This window comes from Atheta coriaria, unplaced genomic scaffold, assembly GCF_025399875.1.
Source record: "Atheta coriaria isolate IRGN ID8LTWV9N9 unplaced genomic scaffold, Caltech_Dcor_3.1 hic_scaffold_13_pilon, whole genome shotgun sequence".
In the NCBI taxonomy this organism is placed as follows: Eukaryota; Metazoa; Arthropoda; class Insecta; order Coleoptera; family Staphylinidae; genus Dalotia; species Dalotia coriaria.
The window spans coordinates 178,305-193,164 of NW_027045455.1; the positions used below are offsets into that span (position 1 = coordinate 178,305).

A 14,860-nucleotide genomic window follows, 5' to 3' on the forward strand; every position below is an offset into this window, starting at 1 on the left:
AAAAATGATGAAATGAAATCACAACACTTTTGAGAGAGAATGAGAGATAGCTCAAAATTTAATTTTCGCTTTGCTTTGCGCACGCGAAGAAGCTACCGGCCGACAGGGGACGCTCGCTCCGCGCAGAGAAGACGTTTATATGTGTAAAAATTTAAGAGTATTTTTATATTTATATTGGTGTAAATCAAAATTTGGTAATGGAGAAAAACAAAATCGACGACGACGACGACGGTAAAATGAAAAAGCCCACCTATTGTAGAGATTTTTAGGTTTGATGAAAGTATAAATTTAAGGAAATTAAAATTTAGGAATTTTTAAATGAATTTGTATATATATGAAAATTTATATATAATATATAGATGGCGGGCGAGCGTGTCACGTCGGCGTTGCGGGCGCAAAGATTAAACTAAAACACATAACACACAAAAATGAAAGCAAAGAAAGCAAGGAAGGGGAGAGGAGAGCAGCAGAGTGAGAGATCGGAGAAATGATACTAAAAAATAAATATTGTTGGTACGCGTATGTATGATGGCGTGGCGACGTATACTATACTACAATATACGTACAAAGTACTCGTAAGTGTGCAAGAAACGAGCACCTCTTCTTTCGTTCCGCTTCGAATCGATCTGATACAATATTTTTACGTTTTTCGTTTAGCGTGTGCCGTATCCATGTTATATTAGACAATTTTACTATTTGGTGTACAGCAATTTTTTCGACCACTGTCCCCCGGGCTGTTCTATTCACGAAGCCATCACGATGGGCAGGTCGAGATGTTGTGACTGTGTTTTCATTGAGCAGTATAATAAATATATACATTTATTTGGAACTTACTCCATTTTGTGTACGTTTACTAACCCTTATACTAACATAATATGTACATTTAACTTTATTATTACAATTTTGTTTTCCGATTTTTCTGATTCCAGCGCTGTTTGTATCTTTTTTAAATAAGTTGAGGGCGCTGCCATCTCTCCCCACTAGGAGAATCACTGGTGGTAACTCGGTGCTGGTCGTAAATTATTGTGTCATTCGTTGTTTTGGTTTTGTGCAGCTGTTTCCGAATGCTTAAAGCGTTGTAAGTATGATATTAGTTCTTAAAAATTTAATACCTTGCTCACTAACTGTTCATTATCCAGAATATAATAAATTAAGTGTACTATATTTACATCGTCACATGTTTGTGTGGTGTATTATTGTGTAGGTTAGGTTAAAGCAAAATTTAAATAGTTTATGTCAATACAATCAGTCAAAAATTATTAAATCATTGTTGGCCTGTATGAATATTGTAAATTAAGATTTGTGTATGTTTTTTAGTTATTACTGGCATTATGGCATATTAATGGATCAGTATTACATGCCTTGTAGTTTCTTTTCTATTGATAATTCCATCAAGGCTGTTTCATCCCTCAAGATTTACAAGAAAGGTATGTTGTGATATTAACAATTATGCTGTTAAATCTAAATGAATTTTCAACTTATTTTAGTGATATTAACATATGATATTATTTTTTAGTACTAAGAATAACAATGTTGAAGAACGGTTTGGAAGCTGTTTTTAGCAAAATCTTGTATTGCTCAATAAATTTGGAGTTATCTTCAAAATATCAATAGAGGACCAGTGCAGACCAGTGTACACGACATTTCCTGGCGAGAAGTTCGTCCGCGGACAATTCGCCGCGACACTACTGGAAACTACTTGCAAGGTTCGAGCGTTTGGGTAGCTGTATTACAGTTTCCTGCCATGCTAGTATGTATTAGTTAGTTCTCCAGTAGCAAGATGGAGCTGGTGTATTTAATTGGTAACTGGTAGGTAATTTCGTCTCTAGATGGCGCCAGTGCCGACATCGTTGTGGTTTGATATGTAACATGTGTTTTATTCGATTATCGTATCTTTTTAAGTATTTCATTTCTTTATCATTTTTAAACATAACTTTTGTGATTAGCTCATGAATTAGTGGCAAAAATTTAATTTCTGTTTGGCAAAGGACTACTTTTCGCTTGTTTTAGGTTTTTGCACCCGAAGTCGACGTCGTAGCAAAACCGTTCTTGCTTCAGATTGTAAGTATTTAATTTCTATATCATTTTTAAGCATAACTTTTGTGATTAGTTCTTGAATTAGTGACAAAAATTACATTTCTGTGTTGCAAAGGACTACTTTTTGCTTGTTTTAGGTGTTCTGCACCCGAAGTCGACATCGCAAGAGAACCATTCTTGCATCAGATTGTAAGTATTTAATTTCTTTACTATTTTTAAACATAACTTTTGTGATTAGCTTATAAATTAGCGACGAAAATTGCATTTTTGTGTTACAAAGGACTACTTTTCGCTTGTTTTAGGTGTTCTGCACCCGAAGTCGACATCGTAGCAGAACCGTTCTTGCATCAGATTGTAAGTATTTAAATTCTTTATCATTTTCACACATAACTTTTGTAATTATCTCACAAATTAACTTTTTTATGTTCGAAGGACTAATTTTTGCTTGTTTTAGGGATATTGCACCTGAGTCTGATATCGTAGAAGGACCATTCTTGCATCAGATTGTATGTGTTTAATTTCTTTATCATTTTCATAAATATGTTTTGTGATTATGTCAAAAATTGTTCCTAAAAAAATGCATTTTTATGTTCGAAGGTCCGTCATGGTAGAATGACCATTCTTGCATCAGATTGTAAGTAATTAATTTCTTTATCATTTTCATAAATAAGGTTTGTGATTATCTCACAAATTGACCCTCCAAAATTGCATTTATATGTACGGAAGGACTAATTTATGTTTGTTTTAGGGATATTGCACCTGAGTTTGACATCGTCGGGTGACCATTTTTACATCAGATTGTAAGTATTTTATTTCTTTATCGTTTTCATAACTAATATTTGTGATTAGCTCATGAATTAGTGACAAAAATTACATTTCTGTGTTTCAAAGGACTACTTTTCGCTTGTTTTAGGTGTTCTGCACTCGAAGTCGACATCGTAGCAGAACCATTCTTGCATCAGATTGTAAGTATTTAATTTCTTTATCATTTTCCTAAATAAGTTTTGTGATTATCTCACAAATTGACCCTGAAAATTGAATTTTTTGTTCGAATGACTAATTTTTGCTTGTTTTAGGGATATTGCACCTGAGTCTGTCATGGTAGAAGGACCATTCTTGCATCAGATTGTAAGTATTTAATTTCTTTATTATTTTCTCAAATTACTTTTGTGATTATCTCACAAATTGACCCCCAAAATTGCATTTATATTTTCGAAGGACTAATTTATGCTTGTTTTAGGGATATTGCACCTGAGTCTGACATCGTAGGATGACCATTCTTGCGTCAGATTGTAAGTATTTCATAACTATCGTTTTCATAACTAATTTTTGTGATTAGCTCATGAATTAGTGTCGAAAGTTGAATTTTTGTGTTGCAGAGGACTACTTTTTGTTTGTTTTAGGTGTTCTGCATCCGAAGTCCACATCGTAGCGGAACCATTCTTGCATCAGATTCTAAGTATTTAATTTCTTTATCGTTTTCATAACCAATTTTTGTGATTAGCTCATGAATTAGTGACGAAAATTGCATTTTTGTGTTGCAAAGGACTACTTTTTGCTTGTTTTAGGTGTTCTACACCCGATGTCGACATCATAGCACAACCATTCTTGCATCAGATTGTAAGTATTTAATTTCTGTATCATTTTCAAACATAACTTTTGTGATTAGCTCATGAATTAGTATCAAAAATTATATTTCTGTGTTTCAAAGGACTACTTTTTGCTTGTTTTAGGTGTTCTGCACCCGATGTCGTCATCGTAGCAGAACCATTCTTGCATCAGATTGTAAGTAATTAATTTCTTTATCATTTTCATACATAACTTTTATGAATAACTTATGAATTAGCGAGAAAAAAATTACTTTTTGTGTTTCAAAGCACTGATTTTGCTTGTTTTTGGAGTTTAGCACATGAACGCGTCATCCGCGTAATATCAGCGAGGTCCCTAAAGATGTAAAATTTAATTCTTCAAGGCGTAATATTCTAATGTCGTCGGCGATGTACCTGTAGAACGTGTATTGTTAGATAAATTGTACGTTTCGTACGTTGTTATGTCGATAACTTGTAACTGTCATTTAGTCATTCTGAATAGTTTTTGGATTATATATAACGTGGATTGTGTTTTATTAATTTTCGTTCAGGTGAGTGAGATAGAAATACCAGGATAAGGTGATAGCAGGTGAGTTAGAATAAGAGAGCAATACTCAAGTTTCATGTTCAATCCATGTTCTTTATATGATCTGCCGAATTTTCTACACTTCGTTTATGCTGTCAGTTCGACCTTAGCTTGCGCAAAACGCTGTGCGCTGCCATTTGAAATTTGAACAGTACCGCACCGGTCGCCGTGTGTCGTCGGCTTCAAGTGACAATTCGCTATACTACTCAGTACATCTTGCGCCGGCCTATGCACCGGCATTTGTGGTGTGTGCACGTGTTCTCTTTCTTCTCCGCCACTGTTCGTCGCAACTGTTAGGATTAGTTTAGTCATCCATTGCTATCAACTACTGAACAAGTGATTTATTTCGAATCGACTCGAGACTTAAGACACCACGTGCGCGTGTGGGCGTACGGATTCCAATTGGATTTATAGGCCAAAATGGTATTGTTAATTGCAAAAATAATCCAAAGAGAGCGTTGTGGCTCGATGGTACGTAGGATATGCCTTGGATCGTACATACGTTCGTTTTATTAAAAAAGAAAGAAGAATGTATTGTTAAATACAATTAATAAAACTCAATTTAAAATTAAAATATTATTCATACTTCTATGTGATATCCTCTTTGTTGTTTTCAGGATATGCGTCTTAAAGCATATTTCATATGAAGCTTATGTGAGTGCAACATAGCTAAGGCATGTGTTGTTGTTTTTAAAAAGTTGACTAAAGTAGAAACATAAGTAGAAGAATCAAATATTAACGATAAAAACACTCGGTGGTCGAGTGGAGATGTGCACCTGCTGGCATGCTGGCAGACACGGATCGAATCTCAGGTATGAGGGCATTTTTCTCAAATATAAAAATATCAGGTGTAATTTGGGTTGCATATATGAATTGCAACGAAATACAAGAGAAATTGAAATACAAGTTGAAGGCAATACCGTAAGTAAGAAAGTAAGTGGAGAAACGAGAACAGAGAAAGAGAAGGAGTAGTAAAGAAAATAGGGGAAGACAGAAGGAAGAAAATAGAGAGTAGAGAAGAGGAGGAGATAGAAGAAAGAGAACAGGGGAGGAACAGATTTTTAAATTTTTTGGCACGTGTCGTTATAAGACAGTCTACTGTTACGATGCGTCCATTGCTCCCGGCCCATCCTACAGCTACGATGTCTCTGCGCTTCATCCCCGAAATTATCAGGCATATCAACAATTTTTATGGTGGGGGATCACCCCCAGAGAGAGGGAACTCCTTATAAGGACAATCCTTATGAGGCCTTGTTTAAATATTTCTAAGTTTTAAGTCGCCTCAGGAGAGGTGACACTTAAAAATATTCTTACAAGTTCTGACCTGTAGCTGAAATGAAAGACGGAGTACACAAATCATACAGGTTACCTTAACAATTTTTATAGAGGGGATCATCCCCTGAGAGAGGGAACTCTCTTAGAGACCTGTTCCTGAAATGATGGAAGGCGAACACACAAATCAAAGAAGTCAATATATCTTACTATTTCTTTATTAACAATAGAATACAAGTTTATAATTTATAAGTCAGCAGAATACGTGGCGCCATATTGAAGCAGTACAAGTACTACTTTGTAAAGTTCTACCGGAATAATGAAATTAGCGAATAACCTATTTACTATGTGATTGAAAATGAAAACTAATATACCGGGTGTTTCAGAAAGGAAATTCAAAGTGCAAACGGGAAAATACTAAAAACGACAGCTAAAGCAAAATTTTCACGAACGCAAAGGAAAACATATATACAGGGTGTTCTAGAATAGAAAATTGCATGTTCAAAGCAGAGAACACTCAAAACTCACAACTAAAGGTGATTTTCTACGTGCTGTTAGGAAAACTAATATACAGGGTGTACAAAAAGAAAATTTTAGAAACTCAAAGGGAGTCAATATTCACAATACGAAGATGGAAATTTACAAATTAACAACAATATTTTAATATAAAATCAGAGATTTTACCCGAAAAGCATCGAAAAATTGAGCAAAAGGGTGCTACAAAAATAAAACACTTACATTTTAATATATTGTGCATATATATTTATTAATAGATGGTAGCACCAACTGTATAAAGTAGCCGACGGGTGAAGCATCATTACAAATTGATAGAATATCCGGCGGAAAACATCTAAATCAACAGACGGCAAGCAACGGCGCGTAGCAACACAGTGGTTAAAGGCGATAAAAATAACTATTTTTTGTAAATATTAAGATATACTGAGACTGCGAAAACGAAAAACCGTTCAAGATTTTATTTCAACAAGAAATTATTAATTTAATGATGCAATTCGATTAAAAATGTATACGTGATCATTGAAAACATGACCGAACCGACGGCCGACGGCAAAGTAAGCGTGGTCGACCACAATTTAAGTCAATTTAAGTTAAACCGCCTTAACTTTCTGCGAAAAATTTTAATTATCCACCCACCTGTGCATTGATGAGGAGAATTTCTATCCTGTAATATATTCTATCAACTGAAAACTCGCGCAGGGATTAACGGACACTTATTTCTTACATAAGAAGACTCTAACCGCCATAAATCATTAAACAAAACAGGCACACATGCCCATTGCGAATATTTTGCCGATGGCCGAAAGAATACACGACGATTAATCCTCAATTAAAACCTCAAAACGCGTGACGATTAGAGAGACACGCTCGCGGACCACGCGGTAAAACAACTGCCGTGTGCCGCACGCGTAGCCGGGTACAAGGCAGGTATGCAGCAATATCACGAATCCGTCGAACAAAAAAGTTGTTTATACACAAACGTACTGATAAACACGTAGTTGAGAAGACGAAACTAAAAATTCACAATGTTGAAATACACATACACGAAATTTACTTTTACTTTCAATATTTTTCGACATACGAAAAGAATTTATTGGCTTTGGGATGTAATAAGATTGAGTCTTCGTAAAAGTTTACTGTATACCTTAGTTAATTAAATAATTGGTGTTCACAACACTGCGCTTAATTTAAATATTCACTGTAAGATAAAGTATTAAAATAAGTTATAACATTAATTTAATAAAAACATTATAAATATTTTATATATAATTGTGTCGATTGCGTCAACCTACTGAAGCTTAGTTAACACACATGTTGTTTGTAAAGCATACTTTACACTACAGTGTTTATAAATAAAACACGTTAATATTCAAGTAAACTTACCTATACTTATTTCCATTTCAGTGTTACAGTGTTATAATTGTAACACTTCACCTTGCAAAATAAGAATAAATAAATACCTCTTGGCCTGTCAAAATTTAATAGAAAATGAAATCGTTGAAGATGTTTTTCCTTTACTGGAAATACCATTTTCTATCGAATCCTTCTGGAAGAAGCATGCAGTTCACAACTGGTCCAAGATATTCGTAAGGTTTCGTTAAAACGTTAAACTTAAAAACAAACAATTTATAAGATAAGATAATAAAATTTGGAAAATAAGAAGGAAAATAATTAATAACAAAAAATATTGCTGCATCACGCTGGCAGCCATGGCATTAAACATTACGAAAATTTGGAAAATTCTTTATAAGATAATAAGATAAGAGATAATAAGATTTAAGGAAATTAAAATTCAGGGTGTAAAGGTTCAGAAATCTTAATCAAATTAATAATTTAATGAATACACAAAATAAAACCACTAGGGATTCTTAGCCGACGGAAGATATTCGCCAGCCGACGGGAAATACCTGCGTAATTTGCAATTCCGAGTTCTAAATATCTCAATAACTATACGCTGCACTTGTCTAGTAATTCTAAATCTGATCTTTGCTGATCGATTCTAATTCAACAACCGACTTACTCGTAAAATCACAAGAAATGCGGTAAGTCATTACGAAAACCGCCGCGCAAATAGACGCGTGCACACCACGCGCAGCACACGATCGACAGTAAGAAATAGAACAAAAGCTGCTGAGCGCCCCGGACGAGCAACAACACAATAATACAAAAACAAGTCGTTTGCACACAAACATCGATAAAAGTCAAGAGTGAGTGAACAATATTGTGGATGCAGTCCAATGTAATGAAATGATTTCATATTGTGGATGTTGTCTCTTATTCGTATAAACAACATACGAAGGTAACGATAGAAATGAAACCCATTTAGGGCACCGTACGAAGGTAGCAGTAGAAGTGATTTTTATTCAGGGCACCGTACGAGGGTAGCGGTAGAAGTGACTCACATTTAAAGCACCGTACGAGAGTAGCGGTTAAAGTGACTATTCAGAGCACCGTACGAGAGTAGCGGTAGAAGTGACTTCATTCAGGGCACCGTACGAGGGTAGCGGTAGAAGTGACTTTATTCTAGGCACCTGAATAACGATTTTAGAGGACTTCTAGCGGAATTTCATCGGACTGCAAGGTCGCATCTTAGAAAATGACTCCCGAACTATCTAAATTTGAAAGAATCATTGAAATCGCACAAACGGTTCGCGAGATACAGTCAAATTTCCATCGTGTGTTTAAAAAAATCACTAAAATCGTATAAGTTTCAGAGCGATTTTAAGGCACTTCTAGCGTTATTTCTGCGGACTGCAAGGTCGCATCTTAGAAAATGACTCTCGAACTCTCTAAATTTGAAAGATTCAATGAAACCGCACAAACGGTTCGCGAGATACTGCCGAATTTCCACCGTGTGTTTAAAAAATTCACTAAAATCCTATAAGTTTCAGAGCGATTTTAAGGCACTTCGAGCGTTATTTCTGCGGACTGCAAAGTCGCATCTTAGAAAATGACTCCCGAACTATCTAAATTTGAAAGAATCATGGAAATCGCACAAACGGTTCGCGAAATACAGCCGACTTTCCACCGTGTGTTTCGATAAATCACTAAAATTGTAAAAGTTTCAGAGCGATTTTAAGGCACTTCTAGCATGATTTCGGCGGACTGCAAGGTCGCATCTTAGAAAATGACTCCCGAACTATCTAAATTTGAAAGAATCATGGAAATCGCACGAATGGTTCGCGAGATACAGCCGACTTTCCACCGTGTGTTTCAATAAATCACAAAAATGGTATAAGTTTCAGAGCGATTTTACGGCACTTCTAGCGGGATTTTGGCGGGCTGCAAGCTCGCATCATAGAAAACGACTCTCGAACTCTCTAAATTTGAAACAGTCAATGAAATCACACAAACGGTTCACGCGATACAGCCGACTTTCCACCGTGTGTTTCGATAAATCACTAAAATGGTATAAGTTTCAGAGCGATTTTAAGGCACTTCTAGCATGATTTCGGCGGACTGCAATTGCGAATATCTCATAAACTAAAAGAAATAGAACAGAACGGATTTCTAAATCCTAATCTAATTAATCTAAATAAGTTTGGAAAATTCTCTATATGATAAGACAAGATAATAATTAAAATTCGGAGTGTAATGGTTGTGAAATCGTGTTGAAAAGTGCGCTATCAAAATTCGAAGAACAACTTTGAACATTTCACAAAGGTTATCCGCAATATGATCCGTTTTTCATATTACCATTAAGTGAAATGTATACCGCCCCCCTAAATCGCGGGCTATTGCAACACGCAGGTGAAATGTGAAAAAACATTTAACCGAATAATATACTCGTAACTTAATTATAAACTTACCAATGCAGCGCTCATCGGATTGCAAGGGAACGACAAGTACTGTAATTAAAATAAAACATATAGTTAAAACAAAAAGATTTCATACAATATAATAATGGGCGCTGGCACAACAGTCAGACTCGTAGTGTCTTTTTTTTTCAAGGTTATATACAGGATATAACGGTGGTGTTTTATGCTTGCAGGGTCGACTTTATTGTTATGTGCAAGTCTGCAGGGTAGTATTAAGTACGTGCCGTACACTTAACCGGCCCCTTCTACCACCCCCCCCCCACCGCCCCATAAATATTACCAAACAAGGTAGTCTACCTAACCATAAACCTGCTGCATAAACGCAGCACGTAAAAGCAATAGATGCGCAAAGCCGGCAGCGCGTCGATGGCACGCGACCTTGTGTACAAATTGCAATAGATGCGCAAACCGGCAGCGCGTCGATGACACACGACCTTGTGCGCGAATAGCAATAGATGCGCAAAGCCGGCAGCGCGTCGATGGCATGCTACCTTGTGCGCGAATTGCAATAAATGCGCAAAGCCGGCAGCGCATCAATGGCACGCGACCTTGTGCAAGAAATGCAATAGATGCGCAAAACCGGCGGCGCGTCGATGGCATGCGACCTTGTGCGCGAATTGCAATAGACACGGTACCTGTGATAAGAACTAAACTAAAATGTGCTGCATGCGACAGCGCGACGAGAATCTTAGGCGTATCATCTCGCACGGCGAATGCAATAAGTAAGTTGTTTCTACACAAACGCGGATAATAGAACTGTCTTCAAAATTAATACAATTCTATTTAATGATATTTAGTTCATGCTAGTGAACTAAAATTTAAAGCATGAAATTATGATTTATGATTCGAGTTATATTGAAGCATCCGCAATTAAAAAATTGAAATGCCATTTTCAAATTTCCTGCAAAATGCTTAAAAAATATTTTCACAAAAGATATAAATTTTCTAATTGCAAGAAATTGCAAGGTCGAAAATCGCAACTGAAGGAGCTAAAAATTAAAATTATTCAAATTTTGACGATTTTTTTCAATTGCGAACATCTCTAAAAGAGATAAAAAAGGAACGAATCGCAGTTTTAATCTACGGACAATTCTCTATAAAATAAGCTAGTTAAATTGAAAATCTAAGTAACCAAATTTTAATTCATAAGAAAAAATGGGCAAATAGTAGTCAGCTATACAATCATCCACGTACGGTGCCCTGTACACGAGTCACTTCTACCGCTGCCGTTGTGCGGTACCTTGAACACGAGTCACTTCTACCGCTACCCTCATACGGTGCCCAGAATACGAGTCACTTCTACCGCTACCCTCGTACGGTGCCCTGAACACGAGTCACTTCTACTGCTATCTCGTACGATGACCTGAACACGAGTCACTTCTACTGCTATCCTCATACGGTTCCCTAAACACGAGTCCCTTCTACCGCTATTCTGCATTAGATAAGAATTCAAAATAATTTAATTTCGTGGGACAAAAGGACCAAAAACGTAACAAAAAGCAATTTTTCTTTTTTTTTGCCTTTTTAAATTGTGAATATCTCCCAATTGTGTCCGATCGTGCCGGTCAACTAATTTGCTATTATTAGGACTTCACACGAGACGAGACTGAACGAGACTATCAAAGGTATCGTCTCGGTCCCGGTATCATCTCGGAAAAGCGATACGAGACCGAGACGATACGAGAAAAGTCTCGGTATCGTGTGAAGCCTTATGTAGAACTCAGTTTTAGATCTTTGCAGTTCAAAAGTTTAGTCATTTAATTGCTAATTGCTTTTATTGTAAAGTAAGTCCAAAATACATACATAGTTTAAAATATTAATTTTCGATTGCATCACTTTTAATTGAAAAGATATTTTTTAATGTTTCAAATTTTTAAACGTTAATGTATACTAGGGTACAATAATCGGGTTGATTTGTGTTGAAAGTAAGCGGCGCACGTCTACAATTCCTAACTTACCCAAATGTATACAATATCTTTGCTTCAAGAAGTACAGAAAAACACAAAAATATGTCTCCGGATGTGTAAACAAAGACAAAATTTTCATATAATTTTCAAAAAGTCATAAAGGTCATGTTATTCGGTTAGTGACTTGTTCTTTAGAATATACAAAAGAAATATTTCACAGATGGTCATATATTGGATTTCATATATTGGACCTTTTCTCATTTTTCTAATAACAACTTCATAAAAAAAATTTAACGAGACCAATAACGAGACCAAAAACGAGACTCGGACTGTGGTATCGTCTCGCTATTCCGAGACGAGAACGAGATGATACGAGAAAAGTCTCGGTATCGCGTGAAGCCCTAGCTATTATTTTTGTGTATGCGATTTAAGAGCGATCAGACTCTCCTCGGCCATGTATATCCCTAGTTGCACACAAACATCATTTGTGTTAAAAGTATATATTTCGGCTAAACCCAGAAAATATTCAATTCATATTACTTACAATAAATCTTCTTCGGCATAGTACGTAGGTATATGCAATCCATGCAAATCCGGTAGTTGACCGAGGGATTATTTACGTTTTTAAACATTCCTCACACAGTGGACATCAAAGTAAAATACAAACCACGTCTATTAATATTAAATGTCTTCGATTCTTGATCGAATGTAAAGTAATCGAATTAAAATTTCGCGACATATGGCGCTCTGTCACAACAACAAGCCACGAACAGAGATATCAAATGCACAAGCGAACGGCACCCGGCGACGGCGAACGACGAAGAAAAACTACCCGAATGCAAATGACTAAATTCTAAGGCTTCACGTTAGTTCTCACGGCACGGTTCACGGCTGTAAACAAACGAACAACTGATAACAAGACAATCGGCTGCGCCACACCGCGTACTACATAACTTGTTTCGATCAAGACGCTTCGAATTTAATGCAAATATGTTCTTACTAGCGACATCTTGGTTCACATTATAAAGTAATGGATATGTATGACGTGCGCATCGCGAGATCTCAGCCGGAACCACTCATACTGTGACATGTACCGACAAAACAACATTCATGCACAATACAAATATTAATTTTATATAAGTTAATAGGAAAATAACGAAATCTTTTTCTCTCAATATGTGTCGCAAAACCTGAATTTCCTAAATTTAAAAGAATTTTGAATGCAGGCAACGTAAGCAAAGCAAACTACAACAAATCAAAATATTAATTAATTCACCTCACTCGGATGGAACTCCTGGAGTGTATGTTCACCATCCCGGAATCGTATTTGCATCTTGAACAATTCCACAATATTTTTAAATGCCACATTTTATTTTAATGCAGAACGACCATGTTCCGTCGGCAAGCAAACTCACTGATACTAACGTTTAACGCAATGCTTAACACTTCCATTACTAACAACAAACGACACACTCATACCACCACATAATGTTTAAGAGAAGATGCAGTAAACTTAACGCAAAACTTAATAATTTGTGAATACTATATTCTCATTTTGAAATTCAAGCGGGGTCAATTTGGTTTTTAATGCGTTTACTAGAGCAACAAGCGATTCTTTTCACATTCATTTACTACAGCGCGTGAGTTCCGACGGCACGCAAAATTTATTAAGGTAAACCACTCACTGATACGAACGCGTATAAACTGTGCGAAACCGCAGATTCACACACACCTATAGGAGTGTAATTTATAAACTGTCCGAATGCAAAACACGTAAGTTTTAACACAGCGCCCGAATTCTCACAGCACGCAGGTTTAAGAATGTAAACAAACAACCTACTGATAACAACCCTATTGGCTGCACAAAATCGCGTGATCTCACACGGACACGCGTTTGCCGTTTAACTATCTACCACCAACAAGCAACCGGTTGAGATTTCGCTCTGAGGCTTTAATGCGAATATGTGCATGCTAGCGACATCTGGGGTAACATTATGGTATTATATGGTGCGTGCAACACCAATGCGCTCGCAGACCCGTTTGCGCAAGAGTGTATGAATGGTAAGAATCGCGAAATATTTGGTAAGAGTTGAAACTGTTAAACCGCGTCCAGATGTCGCTAGCGTTCACTTTTAAATAAAATTGTGTTTGCAATAAATTAATTTGTGCATGTTTAACTATTAAATATCGACTTCCTATCGGCAAGCTATCGACTTCCTTGATTGTCTTGTTATGGCATAAATGTAAATAATTGAATGCAATTGTAAAAATTGGCTATTAAATGTTCATAATGTGCAGAAATTTAAAAACAAGAAAGATTTTGGCTCCAAAGAGCAATTCCTATTGTGGGATCCAATCTAAGAACAAACACGATTGCACCGTAAGAACCAGCCACTGAACTGAAATTATCACTGACCGTTCTTGAAAAGATCTATAATTTACTGCTATATATTTATTTTTGTTTACAAACAAAACAATATCTCACCATTACTCTACCTTTTACCCACTAGCCTCACCCGACTAAAATATTCACCTCAGTAATACAGAAAAAGATGGTCTTCTTTAGGCCACTTGCAAAGATTTTTAAAGTGAAAACAAACAATTTTTTAGCAAAAGAATGTTTATCTTTACCATTTCCGTACCAAAAATTACGTGTCACCTATGTTGCCAGTCTACACTCCCAAACGGTACACAGCAAATAGTAAAAAAGAATTTACGATGAAAAATTTATCGTCTATAAACGAATTTTATTGGCAAAGTTTTATTATTTAAGTTCTTGTATTTTCATGTCAGCAATTGAAAGCGCCATTTTTCTTATTATGTAATAAAATATTTTCTTTTCCTCATTTCTAGCCAGCTAGCCAGTTAGAGCCATTTTATCATCAAATACCTAGTACCGTATTGTACTGGACAAATTTCCAAAGTGGTTTAAGCCATAATATCCGAAGCAGTAAACTATAAAATATCATCAAACAAATACTAATGTTGTATTATAGCTGAAAAGCGTAACATTTAAATCAAGTTAATTAAATGTCGAGCAAGCCAGACAAAAATATGAAAAATAAGTTTTTGCTGGAAAATATCGTCGATAAAATTTATTATTACGCCAAACTGATCAATAGTCGTAAATGATAA

General features: G+C 36.0%; 2 long non-coding RNA genes across 9 annotated transcripts; one reads left to right on the forward strand and one right to left on the reverse strand.

Moving 5' to 3' along the window:
* The first annotated feature begins 1,339 nt into the window (after positions 1 to 1,339).
* LOC135801849 (uncharacterized) lies at positions 1,340 to 4,786 on the forward strand. 8 transcript variants are annotated; one of them, XR_010550460.1, is made up of 14 exons: positions 1,340 to 1,427; positions 1,517 to 1,750; positions 2,011 to 2,061; positions 2,175 to 2,226; positions 2,340 to 2,391; positions 2,492 to 2,543; positions 2,635 to 2,671; positions 2,786 to 2,837; positions 2,951 to 3,002; positions 3,114 to 3,165; positions 3,278 to 3,329; positions 3,441 to 3,496; positions 3,606 to 3,657; positions 3,771 to 4,786. It is a non-coding gene; the product is annotated as an uncharacterized lncRNA (long non-coding RNA). The 8 variants fall into 8 exon arrangements; XR_010550465.1 differs by lacking the exons at positions 1,340 to 1,427; positions 1,517 to 1,750 and having other exon boundaries at positions 1,757 to 2,061; positions 3,771 to 3,822; positions 4,178 to 4,215; positions 4,312 to 4,786; XR_010550461.1 differs by lacking the exons at positions 1,340 to 1,427; positions 1,517 to 1,750 and having other exon boundaries at positions 1,757 to 2,061; positions 3,771 to 4,215; positions 4,312 to 4,786.
* A 900-nt stretch (positions 4,787 to 5,686) lies between these two features.
* On the reverse strand, positions 5,687 to 9,851 carry LOC135801859 (uncharacterized). The gene is made up of 2 exons (XR_010550469.1): positions 9,810 to 9,851; positions 5,687 to 7,610 (listed from the first exon to the last, which is right to left on the reverse strand). It is a non-coding gene; the product is annotated as an uncharacterized lncRNA (long non-coding RNA).
* Positions 9,852 to 14,860: the final 5,009 nt, after the last annotated feature.